This window comes from Neovison vison, chromosome 12 (assembly GCF_020171115.1).
Source record: "Neovison vison isolate M4711 chromosome 12, ASM_NN_V1, whole genome shotgun sequence".
Classification (NCBI taxonomy): domain Eukaryota; kingdom Metazoa; phylum Chordata; class Mammalia; order Carnivora; family Mustelidae; genus Neogale; species Neogale vison.
The window spans coordinates 6388685-6394677 of NC_058102.1; positions in this window are offsets into that span (position 1 = coordinate 6388685).

Here is a 5993-nt window from a genome sequence, read left to right on the forward strand (position 1 = left end):
AGCTCCCCATGTGCGTTTCTCAGACCGACCGAGCAGGTGTGCACTTCCTAATCCTAGCGGCAAGCTGCGAGCGGGCTGCGGAGTCCGTCTCTGAGCAAACCTTTGGTGTCAGTAGAAACACACGCACAGCTCTACGGGCGTCTCACCTCCTACCCTCCCTCGGTCCTTTGCTTTTAGCAAACTCGGCAAGTCAGCCCCAAGTAGGATATTGCAAAATATCTTAACAGGTGGATGAAAGATAGGAAAGGGGAAATGCTTTACAAGTCTGGCAAGCATTCTCTTTAATGGCAGTGCAGAAAGCAGATGCCGGTCCCTCCTTCCTCACGAGACCACATGGCCTCATCATAGTAATGTGTGTGTGTTTTCTCGGGTTATTGATTCATTTAGCAAACATGCCTTGAGCCCCACGTGGAGGAGCCTGGGTCCGGTGGAGGAGCCCCATAGCATGAGACTGACCCTAAACAAAAGAGGGAAAGTGATTTTGAACGAGCTTTCTCAAGGAAGGCTTGGGGTTTGGACAGAAAGGCTCAGCGAAAGGTAAGGTCCTAAATCCTGGTGTAAGCTGAACCCGGGACCCTGGGGAGCAGGAAGTTAAGGCCTGGAGAAGTGAAAAATGATCTACCCAGGGTCTCCTGACTTCCGCCTGAAGGCTTTTCTCTTAGATTATGCCCACTGTATTTTTTTTTTTTTCATTTCATTTCATTTCTTTTCAGTGTTCCAGTATTCACTGTTTATGCACCACACCCAGGGCTCCATGCAGTCTGAGTCCTCCTGAATGCCCACCACCAGGCTCCCCCATCCCCCCACCTCCCTCCCATCCAAGCCCCTCAGCTTGTTTCTCAGAGTCCACAGTCTCTCATGGTTTGTCTCCCCTCCGATTTCCCCAACTCCCTTTTCCTCTCCATCTCCCTATGTCCTCCATGTTATTCCTTATGCTCCACAAGTAAGTGAAACCGTATGATAATTGACTCTCTCTGCTTGACTTATTTCACTCAGCATCATCTCCTCCCGTCCCGTCCATGCTGATACAAAAGTTGAGTATTTGCTGCCTCGGGCTGTTTTTGTTTTTCCGTTTTTTAAAGATTTTATTCATTTATTTGAGAGAGAGAGCATGCGCGGGGGAGGAGAAGAGGGAGAGGGACAGACAGACTCTGGGCAGAGTGTGGAGCCCCATTGCGCTGGATCCCATGACCCTGAGATCATGACCTGAGCCGAAATCCAGAGTCCAACGCCTCATCTACTGAGCCCCCCCAGGCGCCTCGCCCACTCTATTCTTGATTTTTTTTTTTTAATTTGGAGAAGAGGGAAAAATTTTCATACTCTCCCTCTCTCTTTTTTTTTTTTTTAAAGGTTTTATTTATTTATTTGACAGAGAGAGAGAGAGCATAGCAGGGGGAGCAGCAGCAGAGGGAAGGGGAGAAGCAGGCTCACAGAGCAGAGAGCCCGATGCGGGGCTCCATCCCAGGAGCCCGTTGTGGGATTCGATCCCAGGACCCTGGGATCATGACCTGAGCCAAAGGCAGAGGCTTTAACCCACCGAGCCACCCAGGTGCCCCAAACTTCATTTTAAATTTTTTAAGATTTCTTCATTTATTTTGGGGAGGGGTAAGGTCAGGGGGAGAGGGAGGGAGAATCTCTAGCAAGCTCCCTGCTGAGCATAGAGCCCGACATGGGACTCTACCTCACTACCCTAAAACCACGACCTGAACTGAAACCAAGTCTCCAACACTTAACTGACGGCACTGCCCCAGCGCCCCAGAATAAATAAATTTTAAAAACCACAAACACGTTCATTTGGTTGTCTGTAATGCATATTCATGGACTTAATGATTTTCCCTTAAGGCTGTTTGTTTTTTCTTTTTTCCTTTTTAAAAAAATTTTTATTTATTCATTTGAGAGAGAGAGACAGAGCACAAGCAGAGAGAGGCAGAGGGAGATGGAGAAGCGGACTCCCCACTGAGCAAGGAGCCCAACACGGGGCTCGATCCCAGGACCCTGAGATCATGACTTGAGCCGAAGGCAGAAGCTCAATGGACCGAGCCACCCAGGTGCCCCACTCTTTTTTTTTTTTTTTTAATTTATTTGACAGACAGAGATCACAAGTAGGCAGAGAGGCAGGCAGAGAGAGAGAGGAGGAAGCAGGCTCCCCGCCGAGCAGAGAGCCGGATGTGGGGCTCGATCCCAGGACTCTGAGATCACTACCTGAGCTGAAGGCAGAGGCTTTAACCCACTGAGCCACCCAGGTGCCCCCAGGTGCCCCACTCTTAAAGGTGTTTGATAAATACTTAGCAACTCATAGGGGGAGCTCAGTCTTGGTAAGAGTCTTGGTGTTAATTCAGGATTGATTTTTGCCTTAGCGAGCTTTTCTGCAAACTTCCGAATGGCACAAGTTAAGTGCAGAGTAAAGCATTCTCAGAAAGTCCTACCTGCAAAGAACATTAAGATGGTCAAAGATCACGGTTAAAATGATTTCTCTGGTGTTAGGAACCTTATATTCTGGGGATCAAAGGATACTTTGGTTCCTAAATAGCCAAATACTGATTGGAAAAAAAAATACTGATCATTTGGTCACATTCTCCCAGATCTTTTGTTATACTGTTTTATAAGTTAATGAAAGAAAAGCTTTCTTACTTGAGTGTCTTATTTGGTGACAAATACTGCACTTTCATTCCTCCTGGGCGAAAGAAACTGTATGAAGTTGAAATGATTTACTTCGGTCCTTGACTGTATTTATAGCATGCGTCAAAACATCATTTCTTTCACTTCTGAGAGTTAGGTACCGGCCTTATCAATTTGCCTTCACAGACCCTTTCTTTATGGTATGCACCAATAGTCTAAAATAAGGTTGGAAAGGCATCACTTACAGTGGTTACGGTCTGGGGCCCCTGGCTGGTGCAGTGTGTTAAGCATCAGACTCTCCTTTGGTCATGATCCCAGATGGTGAGTTGGAGCCCAGCACCCGCCCCCCCTCTCTCCTCCCTGCTCAAGGCGAGTCTGCTTGGGATTCTCCCTCCCCCCTCTCCCTCCTCCTCTCTCCTTCCAGCTTGCACATGCGTGGCAGGCGCGTGCGTGTGCACGCTCTCTCTCCAATAAATAGGTAAATCTTTAGGGAAAAGATGGTTACATTTTTATACACAACTTTGTTTGATTCAGACTTTTCACCCATTCAGCCCGGCCTTTTCCCCAAGTGGGCCAAATTGCCACATCCTTGGACGCCGCCGTCATCAGCGTTTCGCACCAGTGTTAATTCCTGACCCAGCTGGTTTGCAGATCAGTGATCAGAATGGCCTTGCTGGTTTAGCAGTACATTTAAAGCAAATTATTTGAAGCTTTCCGTTTCTAAAGTTCCTGCAGGCGGAATCTTTGCTGACTTTCCCCCTCCTCACCAAGAGGAATTTATAAAGCATGAGAAAGGGACGTTCCCTTGGGAACTGCACGCTGGAGACAGCCTAGGGATCCCTCCGTCAAGCATGAGTCAGGGGGTCCCTGCTGCGTCAGGTCCTCTGCTGTGTGCCAAAGGGACACAGAGCCTTCGGGGCCTGTCCAGTGGGGAAGAAAGGGAGTGAAATGCAGTGTTGTAGGGATTCTGTAATCGTGTCCGTCTTCTGTGGAGCGCAGGTTCAGTGGGCATAAGCAGAGGTGCCTTCGAAGCAGAAAGGGACAGGAGCCACTGCAGAGGACAACTGGGTTTGTGGGTGCCCAACCACACAACCACTGGGAGCCCGCGTTCCGCTGGCCTCTGTGACCTCGGGTGCTGGGGACCTCGGACCTGGAATCTCGGGGTGGGAGTGCACACAGCACCCAAGGCAGGGCAGGAGCCCATTTCCGTTCTAGAGGCTGGGAAGTTCAAGATCAAGGCGCTGGCAGATTTGGCATGGGGGAAGGGCTCTTTCCCTGGTTTTCAGACGGCTGTGTTCTTGCTGCGTTCTCAACAGACCTCACGTCTTTTCTCATAAAGGCACAAATCTCATCATGGGCTACCAGCCCCTTTCCCGTCCTCATCTAAACCTAGACTCTTCCCAGAGGCCCTACCTCCTAAGACCATCCTATTGGGAGTTAGGCTGTCAACCACATGGACTGGGGTGGGGGGACATTGGGTCCATAACAGCCAGGAACCACCAGAAGCTAGAAGAGGCAAGGAAGGACCCTCCCCCAGAGACTTCAGAGGGAGCGTGGCCATCGTGCTCCCTTGATTTTGAACTCGGGCCTCCAAAACTGTGAGAGAAGGAACGTCTCTTGTTTTCGGACCCCCAGTTCGTGGCCATCGGCCCAGGGGCTGCTGGAGGAAGCGGGCACGGTGAGAGGAATCTTCAGAGCAAGCTGGGGGAGCCCACGTCTGTGTCTCACTGATGCCCACCGCTGGGCACTGCAGGGAGCCCCGTCCTCTTTCCTCTTCCACAGACTCTGTGGCGCCACCGAAGGGCAGCCTCCCCAGATGGAAGGGGACCCCTTCCCAGGACCTCACCTGCTTTCTGGACACAAGTTCCCAAACTCCAGTTACTCACAGGGAAAGGCGGCAGCAGCTAGGAGATGGGGCGTGTTTTAAAGTCGATGCCCAGGGGCGCCTGGGTGGCTCGGTGGGTTGAGCCTCTGCCTTTGACTCGGGTCATGATCCCGGGGTCCTGGGATCGAGCCCCGCTTCCGGCTCTCTGCTCGGCGGGGAGGCTGCTTCCTCCTCTCTCTCTCTGCCCGCCTCTCTGCCTGCTTGTAATCTCTGTCAAATAAAATAATAAATAAAAAATCTTAAAGTCGACGCCCGATGGGGGTGCCCGGGGGGCTCAGTCGGTTAAGTGTCGGACTCTTGGTTTCGGCTCAGGTCATGATCCCCGTGGGGTGGGCCCCATCCCTGCGTTGGCTCCGTGCTCTCGGTAGGAAGCCTGCTTGAGAATCTCTCTCTCCCCCTGCTCGCTCGCTCTCTCCAATAAATAAATCTTTAAAATAAATAAATAAGGTCAATGCCTGATAGAAACCTCCTCATGCCGAGTAAGTGAGCATTACAGGTCATGGGAACAGGGCTGTGGCCATTTTCTCAAGAGCCTCCTGCTGCCCTGTGCTTTGGTGTGATCCAGGAAAAGCCCCCAACATCAACCCTGATCTGTTGGCTTCCCTGCATTCCAGTAGTCTGAAAATAAACCCACCCCTTCTCTTGGAAGGGCACATCTGTCCATTTTTCCAGTGTAAAAGGTGGCCTCATCAACGAATAGCAGTTATCTGCTTTACGCAGTCAAATCACAAACAACTTCGTACAAACCCACAAGAATCCCACATTATGAAATGTAGCTGCTGGAGTCCCAAGACCCCAGTCCGGGAATCGTACGTGACCTAGATGGGGAGAGAGAGCCAAGCGTCTGCACCATCCAGTTCCTGCCTTTCTTCCCAGCCTCAGCCGGGACTGTTGTCCCCTTTAGTCAAAATACTGTAACCACCCTGGGAGACCTTCTGCCTCTTGATACGCCAAGTTCTCCCTGCCCCTGGGTCTTTGCACATGCTACTCCCTCTGTCTGAAAAGCTCTTCTGGCTTTTCACATGGGTGGCTCCTTCTTGTCCTTCATACCTTGCCTTCGAGGTCAACTCCTCAGAGAAGCCCTCCCTGACTACCGTATCCAAAGTAGCTTCCCGGGGCATCTGGGTGGCTCAGTGGGTTAAAGCCTCTGCCTTCGGCTCGGGTCATGATCCCAGGGTCCTGGGATCGAGCCCGCATAGGGCTCTCTGCTCCGCAGGGAGCCTGCTTCCTCCTCTCTCTGCCTGCCTCTCTGCCTACTTGTGATCTCTCTCTGTCAAACAGATAAATAAAATCTTAAAAAAAAAAAAAAACAACAAAAAACAAAGTAGCTTCCCCACTGCGGTTGGCAGAGTAATGCCCCTTTCCAAAGATGCCCAGATCCTAATCCTTGGAACCTGGGACTACCTTACGTTCCATACAAGGGGGAATTAAGTTTGCGATGGAATAAAGTTCGTTAATTGATGGACTTTCAGATAATGAGATTACCCTG